Below are 15,756 nucleotides of genomic sequence, written 5' to 3'. Positions count from 1 at the left end.
CGCCGAAATCCCTTTAGTCTGGGTCTCCCAGAGCCTGCTGCCTTTCCCCAGCCAGACCGCATGTGTAATGGCTGCCGGCGTCCTTGTGGAGAGGGGGGGCGGGCCCTGGGCGTATACAGACGAAGAGCGGGAAGCCTGCTTCCCACTGTGCCTAGTGAGAGGGCTGGAGCATGTAAATAAAGCTCCAGCCCTCGGCGCTGCCAATTGAGCAGCGTCTCTCCCCTACCCTGATTGACAGGGTGGGGGTGGGAACGAAGCGGCGCTAGGCCGCAGAAGCCGGGGGCTAAAGTTAGAAGCGCCGCCGCCGTAAAAGCGCGGTCGGCGCACAGTCCCCGGCGCACCACAAGTCGCAGCTGCGCCGCCGCTCCAGTAGCGGTCGGCGCAGTAGTTCCCAACATGTAACGTCACTCAGCAAAGCTGCAGTGACCTAACCCCAGCGCACAGCGCTACTGTCCCCGGCGCACTATAACGCTCAGCAAGCCTTGAGAGTGTCCGTGCCTGCCGGGGACACAGAGTACCTGAAAGTTGCAGGGCCTTGTCCCTGAACGGCACTCCCGCTCCAAATCCAGCAGGTTCTCTGGGTCTGTGGATGGAGCCCGGCCCCAGGGCTTGGGGGCCGGCAAGATCCCACTTCCACAGAGCCCTCCAGGGGATGTGGAAGGAAAACAGCATGTGGGCTCCAGCCTCTGTACCAGCAATAGGTACCTCAACCTTACAAGCACCACCGCGGGTGAGAAGGGAGCATGCTGGGGGCCCCATATGGGCCCTCTTTTCTTCCATCCGATATAGCCAGCAGCTACTGCTGACTACAAACAGTGGAGCTATGCGTGGATGTCTGACCTCCTTCGCACAAAGCAGAAAAACTGGTGAGCCAGTGATCCCACTGGGGGTGTATAGCCAGAAGGGGAGGGGCCTTACACTTTTTAGTGTAATTGCTTTGTGTGGCCTCCGGAGGCAGTGCTATACACCCAATCGTCTGGGTCTCCCAATAGAGCGCCGAAGAAATCTCATTTTTTTTATTATAGTACAGTTGGAATAAATTTGTGAATTTTCACTTTTTATATGATGCATGCCAATTTCAGATCGTGCTGGTTCCCCTTTTTTTCTCTGTTTTGACCGTAGTTATGCTACAAATCTGGTGTCTGACCAACACCATACCATGCACGCCTGATTTTGGCTTGCAATATATTCCTCCTGTTGGTAGCTGTTCAGACTCAGTTACCTCACCCCTTTCCACAGGCAATGCTAATTAAGCACCATTCTTGGATCTGGTCCGCCTTTATCAATGGTTGCTGTTTGACACTGGGAGGATCAGTTCTGATATAGTCCTGGTATGTGTAGGGCTTGCTCCACATGCTGGGACCTGGGCTGGTCTCTATCCACAAGTGCCTTTTTTGCAACATGGAAGCGGCTATATACAGGTTGCAGGTATGTGTGCTCCATTATGGTTCTGCTTTTAACTTTATCTAGGAGGCCGCATGGCACATGAAATACAGAATGTAGAGTAGGACCCCCCTATTGAGATTTGCCGTGACGTTGGCAGGGGTGGCTCAAAAAATTGATCAATTATTTGCTAAAAATCTCATTTTTTTTATTATAGTACAGTTGGAATAAATTTGTGAATTTTCACTTTTTATATGATGCATGCCAATTTCAGATCGTGCTGGTTCCCCTTTTTTTCTCAGTTCTCACGGTCGGTAGTGTGTTCACATTACCGGCCGTGGGAAATGTCCTGTAATTACCTCTGCAGACTCGTTACGAGGCTGCATTCAGTACAGTATCAGTCATGGTTGGATGTAAGCGACGTGGTACATCGCTGTGGATTACGCCGGAGCTGTGTGTTTGGGAGGGGTTAATAAAATGGTGAAAGAGGGGCTTTTTTGTGTTTTATTTAAAATAAAGGACTTTTCGGTGTTTGTGTTATTCACTTTACGTACAGGTTAATCATAAAAGCTGTCTCACAGATGCTGCATGATTAAAGCCTGGACTTAGTGGCGGCGATGGGCTGCCATTAACTCATTTTTTCCCTGATTGCCACCGCATCACGGCAACAGGAAGAGCTGGGACACTCTGGGACTGTCGCATAATGGATGCGTGGGATGACCTGACTAGTCCAGGGCGTCACACATGCAATTGTTTTTGCTGCAGGAATCCCACACCAAAACATACAGCTGTCAAAATCCGCATAGTACAGCATTTTTTTTTCCCATAGCATTTGCTGGTGAATCACTGCAGAGATGTCATGAACATAACATGCAGCGAAACATGCAGCAAAACCACAGGAAATCCACGGGAAAAAACGGTAAGTGTGCATAGGGCCTTATGTGGCTAATATATGTTTTCAAAATTTAGTGTTTGATGCTTATGGCAACAGTGTTCTACGCACGCGGGAAAACAAAATGGCAGAGTCTAATGTGATATTCACAGCAACTGAGAGCAGAGGAGTGATAAATTTTTGTTTCTGCAAGGAAAGTACGCAAAGGATATTCATAGTTATATGTTGCAGACATTGGGGCATCATATTCATATTCCACAGTTAAGAACTGCATGGTTGGGCTGTTATCTTCTAACGGGTCTTGTGTGGGATAGGTCCTTAAGTCCAGTCCTCAATCAGTTGATTTGACTCAGCCTTGTCAGTTCAGGGCTTTGTACTGGGTCTGAGTACCCCTCCTGGTGCTCCGGTTTCCAATCGGTTCCCCGGTTCGGTACCGGCAGGCCACCGCCCGACCCCGGTCCCTACGGTTCCACCGGCTGTAATCTCAGCTCCTGCAGGCAGCCACCATGGTCTGCCTCCTTGCCAAAGATGACTGGGCTCCGACACAGCCACCGGAGTAGACTGTTCGCAGGCCTGGACACAGGTCTGCCCTTGAACTTGACTTCCCTCTACTCTGCACTACAACTTGTGTCGTCTGTTTTCCCGCCTCCAGGCCTGTGAACTCCTTGGTGGGCAGAGACAACCGCCTGGCTCTGCCCCCCCTGGTGTGGACATCAAACCTGGAGGGTGGTAACAAGGGTTTCTAGGTTGGCTGCTGTCACCTAAGCCGGGAGGGTGTGTGTGTGCGTGACTACCTGGGATGACCTGACTAGTCCAGGGCGTCACACATGCAATTGTTTTTGCTGCAGGAATCCCACACCAAAACATACAGCTGTCAAAATCCGCATAGTACAGCATTTTTTTTTCCCATAGCATTTGCTGGTGAATCACTGCAGAGATGTCATGAACATAACATGCAGCGAAACATGCAGCAAAACCACAGGAAATCCACGGGAAAAAACGGTAAGTGCGCATAGGGCCTTATGTGGCTAATATATGTTTTCAAAATTTAGTGTTTGATGCTTATGGCAACAGTGTTCTATGCACGCGGGAAAACAAAATGGCAGAGTCTAATGTGATATTCACAGCAACTGAGAGCAGAGGAGTGATACATTTTTGTTTCTGCAAGGAAAGTACGCAAAGGATATTCATAGTTATATGTTGCAGACATTGGGGCATCATATTCATATTCCACAGTTAAGAACTGGGATGCCAAATTTAAAACGAGTCACTTCAGCACCAATGATGAGGAATGTCCTGGACGACTGAGAGTAGCTATTGTTCCGGAGATCGTCGATACTGTGCACAATTTCATACTGGTGAATCAATGAATTTCAGTTAAATCAATAGCAGACATCATGGGGATTTCCTGTGAACATGTTTGTGTCATTATCCATGGACATGACAAAGCTATCTGCAAAGTGGGTCCGAAAATTTTTGACAACAAATGAGAGAAGCATGAGAGTGAAAACTTCCTGGCCCATTTCTCAGAGTTTCCTGAGTGATAAGAACTTCCTGGATTCACTGGTCACTATGTAACTGGTAACAGCCTTCGACTATCATCTGTTTCCAAACCTGAAGAAACACCTCAAGGGTACCAAATTTCACACCATTTCTGATGCCATGGCTGCTACGGAGGCCTGGTTTGAGGCACAACCGAAATCCTTCTTTTTGCTAGGCTTGCAGAACTTTGAATACCGATGTAAAATGTGTGTTGACACCAGTGGAGGGTATGTGGAATAATTGTAAAGCTTTATCATTCTATCTCATTTCTTTCTGGGTAAAGCCAAAGACTTATCAGCAGCCCCTCATATAGACAGTTTTTCCACTTTGTAAAGGGGCATTGCTCACTATAAAAGTGAAGTGTCTCTTTACACAAATGGGCATAAAATTCTACACCATATGTCAAATTTGTACCAAGTTTATGGTCCTTAGCTGTTATGGTGTTAAATGCTTTACTTTCTCTATGTTTTCCTTTTAAAAACTATTTGAAGTACTGACCGCACCCATTAATGAGCCTTCTGCTCCTAAGATATATTTGAAACTTTACTGCTTGTCCTGCTTTACATCACATTTTCATAGGTGCTAACCGTTACACACCAGGGACGCTGCCCAATACCTGCCATTTTGGAAATGTTCTGAATGTGTCATCTAGCAATTTTATTTTTACTTTTGTCAAAGTAGGTAAAATCTATACACTTGGCCAGAATATTTCCCTTGATCCACAAAAAGATATGACACTAATTTATGCATACCTCCAAAAGTGCTGACTATAAATACTTTTTTTCCTGAATAAAACAAGATCTCCTACAGCCATGTCAATATTGTGAGAGAAATCAAACTTCTGTATGTAAACATAATATAATATTTAATGCGACACAAACTCCATTTTGTTACACTATTTCACTTTTTACATATATATACTTTTACTGTTCATTTGACTTATTAGTCTTTTTTTACTTCTGCAAATAAATATCACCTTTGCATTTATTCAGCTGTCTGGAACAAGTTACTACAGCATTACGCAAGTAGACATGCTGTTGGAGAACAAAACTATCCTATAATATGCAATAATTAGTGAAAGGGGACCTTCAGATAACTCGGGTCAGTGGTTTCAACCGGGTTTTAAAAAAGAACCCCGGTTCATGCCTGGAATTGAACTTGAATATCTGTCCGCACATCGGTTCCCATATAAGTCTATGTGGACCCAAATCAGGTGATTAAAAATGGTGGGAAAAAGGATAAGAGAATTGGAGCAAGCGCTTTATACTTCCTAGTCTCTGTGCAGCTGTTACTCTGCTTCCAGGCCACTCATTATCTCCATGCATATGCACTGCTTCTCTCGCCCACCAGCAGTCAAGGCATCTCTGTTTGGTTGGAGACAGACATGACCTCACCCTGTGTGGCAGCGTGTCTGACTGCTTTCAATCAGAAATACTGTGTGTTTGGCCATCTTTATTGCAGTAAAAATAAATAAATAAGTAAACAAATTGGATTAGGTTCCCCCAAATTATGATACCCAGCCACGATAAAGCATACCGCTGCAGACTGCAGCCACCAGCTATGTCCTTATCTTGGCTGTGTATCAAAATCAGAGGAACCACATGTGGCTTTTTAAAGTAATTATTTAAATAAATAAATAATTAACAAAATCGGCGTGCGGTCCCCCCTAATTTTGATACACAGATATGAAAAAGCCAAGAGCTGGGAACTGGTATTCTCAGGCAGGGCAGGCCTATCGTTATTGGGCCTTCCAGCCTAAAAACACCAGCCTGCAACCACCCAGGATTGTTGCATGCATTAGAGGCAACAATCCTGGAACTTTACCCAGCTCAATCCGATTGCTCTGATGCACTAGCAATCGGGATAAGGGGTTAATAACAGCTCACAGCTGTCACCAAGTCCTAGATTAGTAATGGGAAGCATCTATGAGACCCCCAATTAATAATCTCTAAGTGAAAAGAATAAAACACAAAAAAATTATTTATATAAAATAAAAAAAACCCTCTTTGGCCCCTTTATTAATCTCAAAACACTTAGGTCCAATGTAATCCACATGAGGTCCTGTGATGATAGAGGCACTGCTGCATTACTGAAGGCACAGTGTACAGTCATAGAAAATGATGGCCCACAGGTGAGCTTCAGGCAGAGACTGAGCTGCGCGATGACCAGGGATGTCACTCAGGTTATTTGTGGTGACAGCTGGAGGTTCCCAAGGTCCTGTTATTGCAGGTAACCTGACCTCGGATGACCACATTGAACTGATTGACCTCACCCCAGGTTTGGTCACTGAGTTCACAGACCTGTATCTCTTTGGAAAAAAACTGGGAGTTTTTTTGCCAAGAGATGCAGATTTGGTGCTGAATTTTTACACCATACTCCTGCACCCAATCTACACTTGGTTGCTAAAAGTTGCATCTCTATCACATCAAAACTGAATGGCGTTTTCATGTGTTTTTTTGCCAGGAGGTGTAGATTGGGTCCAGGAATATGGTGTAGAAATTTCAGCACCAAATTTGAATCTCTTGGCAAAATAAACACAGTTGTCTGCCAAGAACAGGTCTGTAATCTCATTGACCTCACCTGAGGTCACTATGTCCAATGAGGTCACCTGAGGTCAGGTTTAACTATGATCACAGGTGGATGACTATGAGAATCTCCAGCTAGGACCACAAATAACCTGAGTGACATCACCGCACCTCGCTGGGGCTCATTCTCTGCCTGAAGCTCACAGCAGATGGTCATGGTCTATGCCTGCATGCTGTCACTTCAGATGTAGCATAGCTGGAATCATCGTGAGACCTCGTATGGATTACATCGCGCTTGAGTGTTTTGGGAGTTAATAAAGGGGAGGAGGAGGGTTTTTTTTCAAATAAAGGATTTTTTCAGTGTTTGTGATATTTCTTTTTTTACTCACAAATTAGTAATGAGGTAATGAGGGTCTCATACATGCCTCCCATTAAAGTGCCGGCATTATTGTGATGGATGCAACAACCCTGGGCGGCTGCACGCTGCTGTTTTTAGGCTGGGGGGGGCACTTTAACTAGGGGCCTCCCCAGCCTGAGAGTACCGGCTCCCATTTGTCAGCTTTATCATGGCTGGGTATAAAAATTGGAGGGGACCGCAAGCCGCCTTTAACAATAATTTATTTAAATAATAAAAAGAGCTGCATGCAGTTCCTCTTGTTATAATACACAGCCAAGATAACATGTATGGCAGAGGGCTGCAGACTGTAGCTGTATGCTTTATGTGTGCTGGGTATCATAACATGGGTTGACACTATGTCAATTTTTTTATTTATTTATTTTTATATCAGTCTAGACACACACAGTATCTGAGATTGGTTGCAGTCGGACGCGCTGTCACAGGGTGGGGGTGCATCTGACTGTAACCAGTCAGAGATGCCGGGACTGCCGGTGGGCAAGGAAGGAGTGAATATGCATGAAGATAATGAGTGGCCCTGGAAGTAGAGTGAGTGACCTGGAAGCAGAGTTACAGCCGCGCTGAGGCCAGTAGTTATAAAGAGCTTGCTTTATTCTTATTTTTTCTGTTTTTTCTTTGATTTCTTTTTTTTTTATCACCTGAGTTACCGGATCCGGATCGTTTTCTGAGAACTCTGGGCCCGGGATCAGTGCTCGGTTTATTTTGAACCCGTACAGATAAAGACTTTTACAGTCCAACTCCACCAATCACTACCAATAATGTAGTTTAGAGAAGTCTCTTAGCATTCACGATAAATCACATGCTTTATAAAGTAAATGATGTGATTAATTATTAAATATGAATTTTGATTGGTTTATATTCTATATTTTGACTGGTTCATTATTTCAATATTTTGATTGGCTTCTAAGTTAGGTATTATGATTGGTTTATGTTTTGTAAAGCTGAACAAAAATCTAAATGCAACACTTTTTGTTTTTATTCTCATTTTTCATTAGCTTTTTTTCATTTTGGTCAGATAAATATGGTACCCGGTCTTATCTTTAGCTATAATCCAAAAGCCATGGGTCTGATTAGAGTCGATGAACTTGCCTTGGGTACAGCTATTTTCAAAATCGTCTTTCTTCGGCCCGGCCAACCACTTTCAGGCTAAAGGCCACTTCACACATAACGAGATCGTAAACGAGATCGTTACTACGTCACAGTTTCTGTGACGCAAGAACGACTTCAATTGCGATCTCGTCATGTTTGACACGTACCAACGATTCACCCCCTGCTGCGAAATCGCTGATCGATGCCGAACAGCTTGGGCCATTTTTGGCTCGTTGGAGTCCTGCTGGGCTGCATGAATCTGTATGTTTGACACCCTATTTACGATTTCGTTGACGACCTAGATGAGATGCACGAAGGCGTGTTGTTGCGTCCCCGTTTCCACGCCCCTTCTGCGCCCATTGGTTGGCGCTGAGAACAATAGTGTGTAGTTACGTCGCCATTTCCGCGCCCCCTCTCTGCAACGATTGGTTAGCAATGAGAACACTATTGCGCTCTGATTGGGTATCGCTTCATGCTTTGTTCCCTTTTGAGTCTTCTAGGAGCAAACCTGTGACTACACCCAGATTCATTCGTGCTTTGTTCCCGCTTGCTTGGTTTTCGGATCAAAGCTGCATCTTCCCTCATTCGTTCCCGAGCGTGTCGCTGTATTACAGATTCATTCGTGCCTGCTTGCTTGGTTTTCGGATCAAAGCCGCATCTGCACTTGTATATCCCTCATTCGTTCCCGAGCGTGTCGCTGTGAGGATCGAAACTGCGATTATTAATAGATAGCATAGACGGCTGCATTTTCTGGACGTGGTAAGTCATTTTCGTAAAGTCTATGTTACTTGTTCCATGTTTTTGTTATAGTATGGAAAGTATTTGTGTTTATAGATAGTAATTCTTTTTGCGGATCATGAAAGTGGTTGGTTGTTATCTGTATACATATTGCCTTTTGTGCGTCCATCGTCCTTTTATGTGTCCTTATCTAGTATTGCTGGTTATTTTGTCTCTCTGCTACAGCCGCCATTTTGTTTCTCTGACACAGTTACAGCCGCCATTTTGTTTCTCTGACACAGTTACAGCCGCCATTTTGTTTCTCTGACACAGTTACAGCCGCCATTTTGTTTCTCTGACACAGTTACAGCCGCCATTTTGTTTCTCTGACACAGTTACAGCCGCCATTTTGTTTCTCTGACACAGTTACAGCCGCCATTTTGTTTCTCTGACACAGTTACAGCCGCCATTTTGTTTCTCTGACACAGTTACAGCCGTCATTTTGTTTCTCTGACACAGTTACAGCCGGCATTTTGTTTCTCTGACACAGTTAGAACTGGTGCACTTCTATGGGGGCGGCCATTTTAGTGTCTCTTTTACACCCCCCCAAAAAATGTGATTGGTTTATAGCAACTTTTCTCATCTTTACATGTTTTTTTGCAGTGTGGACAACATGAACGACATGCAGCGTGTTGTGCTGGGTGCTGCATTGATGTTTGAGGCCGGTCGGCTACGTGAAGTGGAACAGAGGCGTTCCAAACGAAAGCGCCGCATGTGGACCAGAGAGTGGCTGCAGAAGAGGTACAAATACTCCCACATGCAACTGCTAAGAGAGCTGCAGGAAAATAATCCTCAGGATTTCCGCAATTTTCTGCGGATGTCAGAAGAATCATTTAGCCTTTTACTCGAAAGAGTTACGCCAATTATTCAGCGCAAGAATACAGCGATGCGTGCTGCCATCCCGGCAGATGAAAGATTGGCAGTCACGCTGCGTTTCCTGGCCACCGGACGCTCCCTGCAAGACTTACATTTTTCTTCTGCAATTTCAAGGTCCCTGCTCAGCGTTCTTATTCCGGAGACATGTAGAGCAATTTTCCACAGTCTGCGTAACTACATTGAGTTCCCCAAAACTGTGGAGGAATGGCAGAAGATTGCCTCCGATTTTGAACACCTTTGGCAGTTCCCAAACTGTGGTGGTGCTTTGGACGGGAAACATGTGCGGATCACCCAACCACTGAACAGCGGCTCCTATTTTTATAACTATAAGGGCTATTTCAGCATCATCCTAATGGCCCTTGTGAATGCCAATTACGAATTTATTGCTGTTGATGTTGGCATGAATGGCAGGGTTTCTGACGGTGGGGTTTTAGAACACACAGGCTTTGGTGAACGTTTGCAAAATGGTGAACTGCACTTGCCCCCCAACTCTGACACTACCGCAAACCTTAACTTTGTATTTGTGGGCGATGAAGCCTTCCCACTTCATCCCAATCTCATGAAACCATTCCCCCAGAAAAGTCTAACGGCGGAAAGACAAAGGTTCAATTACAGATTATCAAGGGCACGCAGGGTTGTGGAAAATGCCTTTGGGATAATGGCAAATCGCTTCCGCGTTTTCCACACACCAATTAACCTGAGTCTACCATCAATAGACGCAGTTGTTTTGGCCTGTTGCGCCCTTCACAACTTTCTTCGACGGCGAGATGCTATTACGTACTGTCCAACAGGCTTTGTAGACTCTGATGACTTAAATGGCGAAGTGGTGCTTGGCGAATGGCATTCTGAAGATCCCGCAATCGCAGGACTTCAACCATTGGCGCCCGGCAGAAATACCGATGATGCGAAGGCCTGTCGAGAAAAGTACTGCCAATATTTTAATGGTCCTGGTGCAATTACGTGGCAGCATTAGATAAACTTGTATTGAGCACATTTATTATGCTGAGTTTTATTTTCTTGTATTGATTTGTTTTAGAAACTTCCCTTCTTAATTTTAAAATATATGGTTACTTGTATTATGTTCATCACATTTATACTAATTTTAAAATATATGGTTACTTGTATTGTTATGTTCATCACATTTATACTAAAATGTCATTTTTGCAAAATGATTACTTTAATAAACAGTTGTTTTTACTTTCCACAAGATTTGTTTGTCATTCATTCACTATTAAGGGCTACTGTGGGGAGCAGTACCACCATTGCTGCCGTTACATCACCCCCGGAGGCCCCATACAGCAGCGGCGGATTAAGGTGGCGTCACGAATATAAACTACAATCACCCCCACTGAAGCCATGACTCCGGCAACCACTTACGACCCCCAGACTAGTCCGGCCCGGCACCGGGTGTCATCACCGCTATCATTGGGCCTCCTGCTCCGGATCGCACATTGAGAGTGAGCGTAGCGAACAACAGCGTGCCAAAATATGTGCCAAACCAGTTGATTTCAACCACATATTACATATGGGTGCACTAAGAAGAAATTGCACAATATATTTTATGGTGAATTTTATCTTGATACCATAGTAGAAATGCTCAATGGTATGACTAAAATTTGTTTTTGGGTTTAAAAGTAAAATGTTCACTTTTAACTTCAACATTGCTTTTCTTTAGGTAAAACCCTGCAAAGGTTTATTTACTTCCTCAATTTGGCGTCCAGCTGTATGATGAATACATCATTTAGGGCTCTTGTACAATTTTGATTTCCATGTACCAATGCAATAAAAAAAAAAACCACACAAATTATGAATATGAAGCCTTATATATTTTCATTTGGGGTTTTTAAACGGGGACGTTTGTGCGTCCCCGAAACCTTCAAACGACATCTCTTTTTCGATTTTTTATAATTGTATGTGCGCTCGCAGTGTGTGATACCACGACCCCTTGACACAGCATTTGCGTCATGGCGCGATCTCATTTCTGCAGCAAAGATCATTCTGATTTGTTAAAAGTGCGTCGCACTTTCACCTTCAATCATAGCAATTGTAATATTTCACAAATCAACAATCCAGCCATGGCCGAAGATGTAATATCGGCGGCCATTGGCTGGAGCAGGATCAACAACGTCCACCCCAATCTGATTGGAGCTAGCGTTCACGTGACGCTATCCGTCGAATCAGATGTGAAGAGGCGTTACCGCGGGTGACGCAACTGCGTTTGCTACGTAGACACACCAGCGAACAATGGCGGCACGCAGGAGGGCAACAGCTTGGTGAGAGGCGGAGGTCCGTTACCTAATTAGAGAAGTGGATGCTCGCGATTATGATTGCCGTGAGGCGCAAGAGCATCCACTTCTCCATAAGAAAGCGGTCTTGCGCAGGATCCAACGTGGGTTGAGGAGGAGATTTCATTTGGAGCGCACCTGCGCCCAGATCAGCAAAAAATTAGCGGATCTGCGGTACCGCTCCAGTGCCCGGATCTCTGCCATACAAGCAGAGTTACAAAACCAAGGTAGGCGCAGATGAGTGTGCCTTGGCAACGTATAATGGTGTTCTTAAATATATATCTATTTATATATAATTATATATATATATATATTTATATATATATATATATATATATATCTATATCTATCTATATATATATATATATATATATATATATATATATATATATATATATATTTATTATAAAAAATAAATATATAAATATATAATACATATATAAATAATATATATATATCTATATATATATATTTTTAAATTAAATATATATATAATTCATATTAATTATATATAAATATAAATATAAGAAAATATACATATATAATAAATAATAAATATATAGATTTAAATGTATATATTTATGATATATATATCCTTTTACTTAATTAAAATTATATATATATAATCTATTTTATAGATCGATAGATTATATATATATATATATAATACATATAATATATATATATATATATATATATATATATATAGATATATAGATAAAATTCTAAAAATATATTTAGATATATATAATAATAAAAATAAATATATACATATAATATATATATAAATAATATATATATCTATATATAATTATAAAAATATATAATATATTAATTATATATATATATATATAATTATAAAAATAAATATATACAGATAATATTTAAATAATAAATATATATATTTTAATGTATATATATTTATTATATATATATATATATTTTTTTTTTCTTTTAATTCATTAAAAGTATTTATATAATATATCGATCTATGTAATAGATCGATAGATAGATTATATATATATAATATGTAATAGATATATATATAGAGATCTATTGCATTGAACGATAGATAGATTATATATATATATATAATATATATATAGATTATATATATATAATATGTAACAGATCTATATATAGAGATCTATTGCATAGATCGATAGATACACCGACACTTGTGGTACGGGCTAATTACACTGACACTCGGGACACAGTGAAATTACGCAGACATTAGGCTCTCTACACCAAGATTTCCCATGAACTGACAACCCTCTATCAGCACACAGTTTTCATATGTTCTGATATACCTCTTGTCCTTGGCACCCAGCTTCGCCATGCTTGGCAAAACATCATTCCCTCACCACCCAGCTTTTCCCATATCAGAGAGAGCATGGCAAAGCCGGGTGCTGTGGGTAGTGGGTCTTTTTCCCTCAGCACAAAAAAATTCCATCTCCTGCTTGTATTTTTGTCCCCCCTCATATCTAGTTCTCCAAATACAATATTGGCCCCCACATAGCCTTCCATATAGTATAAAGGGTTCCACATAACCCTTCAGATATTAGAATGCATCCCATAGTCCTCCATGAACTGTAATGAATTTCCTAGAGTTCTCCATGAAGTTTCATTCACCCCAGAGTTCTCCATATATTATACTGCACCACATAGTCCACAATGTGTTCAAATTCACCCCCATAGTCCTTGTATAAGGTAGGCTACGTAGTCCGCCATATATTTCAATGTACCCCCCACAGTCCTATATGTATCATAACGCAACCACATTAAACTTTATATTTTCTTAAGAACCCCCAAAGGAGCAAGGGGCCGCAGAGGAGGGAGAGCATGTGCCCGAGCCCCCGGTGGATCTACAGCCACCAGAGGAGGAGGAGGAGGAGGAGGAGGAGGAGTACCACCCACAGGGGCCACCGGCCGGATCGGCCCCCGGTAATTTTTTAATATAACATTAACGCCATATAAAGTACAAAACAAAAAGCTGTTGAGTACTATAAAGTGTTTTTTGTTTTCATAGATGCTAGTCCAGGCTCCATAAGTGAGTCTTTATCGGACGAGGGGGATAACCGTAAGTCATGAATCTCCTACTTTGTAATAATAAGCAGAAATAAAAATTATGATTTATTAATTTTACCATTCCCTCCATAGGCATACCCACTTTGGCCGAAATCATGTCCTCCCAAAGAAGGATTATGTCAGCCCACAGGAGGCTGATGGCCAAAGTGGAGCGGCATGCGTCGCTGCTGGCACGTTATGTGGCTGGACAAGGGGAGGGCAGCAGCAACTAACGTTTTTTTTTTAGTTATTGTGTACATATACATGTGTTATAAAAAATTTGAAATTGATATCTGCTGTTTGGTATGTCTCATTGCATAAAGCAAGTTAACAGCTATCACCACTCACAAACTCACCACTCACAAACATCATATTACATGTAGGCATCTGTATAGATGCACCAATCCCATTATCCACGAGGGGGTGACTAGGCTTTACTGGTTGTTTGCTGTACATGAGTGTGGGGGTTGTGTGGTGGTATGCCAATGAGGGTGGAGTATGGTACAATCTCTGTAACTACCGTGTTTTGCCAGGGCATCACAACCATATGCTGAATTAAGTAACGCAGGCAGCAAGATTGAACCAACATAAATTTATTATTACAATGAAAATATAACAATCAATTAAAATTAATCTCAAATAACAAAACAACAACAATAACAAAATTTAGTGGCCGTCTTCATATTGGTTGACATATTCAGGCCGGGTGGGAGATGACAGTTGGCTTAAAAATGAATCATTTGAATACCTGGGATAATGTTGGGGGGGAAACTGTGGGGGGGGATACTGTGGGGGGTGGTCAAGCTGCAAGCGTGGTGGATGCATCCTGTTTGGTGTACTTTGCAGGGGCTGGCGAGGAATCCATGTCGAAGAATGATGGGGCTGGTTTAACTTGCATATCGTGTCATTGTCATCAAGTTCTCCTCGGCCTGCCTTTCTTAGGACTTCCAACATTAGTCTTTCGGCTTGCTCCCTCTGTGTGGAATCCAATTTGCAGAGTCTGTCCGATGCAAATGCGGCAAAGCTATCCACTGGAGGGCTTTTTGGCTGTGATAGCAGTTGGGTTGCCAAAGAATAAAATTCAGCGGATGTCACAGGGGTGTTGGCCTTCTTTTTGCGTAACTGTCTTCGCCGCATTTCACCAGAGGGTGCAGGTGCCTCATTATCCTCCACAATGGGCTCGCTCGATGTGGTGGGGTTCTCATTCAATTGGGGCCTCACCATATCTGTATGAGGGTTCTGCGGGAACAGAAAAATACATGTTAATTAAAACTCATACATTAATAGTTAGTAAATTTAATTAAAGTGTGACAAAATTGTATTGGAGTGTACTTATCTGAACTGGAAGGGATAACTTTTCCAAACTGCACAATAAATCATGGTAACAATAAGTTACTATTTTGTGTTCCTCAATGGCATGTACATATAAAGTTTGAATGCTATGTACCGTGAAGCAAATAAGGTACTTACATCTACAACAGCGGAGGTGTTGTCATCGATCGGGATGTCATTGTTTTCAATGTCTGCTTCCAGGTGTACGTTTCTTTGGTAGGAGCTTTCCATCATTCGTGGTAGCTCCTGGTCCCTTGTGAATTCCAGGAGATTGAAATACCACAAGGGAGAAACATATACCTGGTCAGTGCCGGCCCCTGACTTTTTTGATTTGTCCACCTTATTTGCTTCTTTCTTATATACAGTCCTCAAGCCTTGTATCTTCTTTTTTACTACTTTGACATCCACCGCCTCGCCTCCACTGTGTTTTTTAAAAAGCTCCACCAGTTGGGCATAGGCGGCTTGTTTTTTTATTCTGTCAGAATATTCTGTGGATTTGATTCTCCACAAGCAGGGCAGTGATTTATACAAATCCAGTAGCTCACGCACAAAGTCTTCTTTGTTATAATAAGC

The 15,756-nt window shown here is 42.4% G+C and overlaps 1 long non-coding RNA gene across 1 annotated transcript; it reads left to right on the top strand.

Annotated features, from left to right (window-relative positions):
* Positions 1-13,675: 13,675 nt before the first annotated feature.
* Positions 13,676-14,063, top strand: LOC142301312 (uncharacterized). Its single transcript, XR_012752756.1, has 3 exons — positions 13,676-13,728; positions 13,814-13,864; positions 13,945-14,063. It is a non-coding gene; the product is annotated as an uncharacterized LOC142301312 (long non-coding RNA).
* The last annotated feature ends 1,693 nt before the right edge of the window (positions 14,064-15,756 follow it).

This window comes from Anomaloglossus baeobatrachus, chromosome 4 (assembly GCF_048569485.1).
Source record: "Anomaloglossus baeobatrachus isolate aAnoBae1 chromosome 4, aAnoBae1.hap1, whole genome shotgun sequence".
In the NCBI taxonomy this organism is placed as follows: Eukaryota; Metazoa; Chordata; class Amphibia; order Anura; family Aromobatidae; genus Anomaloglossus; species Anomaloglossus baeobatrachus.
The sequence above is the reverse complement of the archived record's forward strand: the minus strand, read 5'-3'. Positions and strand labels throughout refer to the sequence as shown.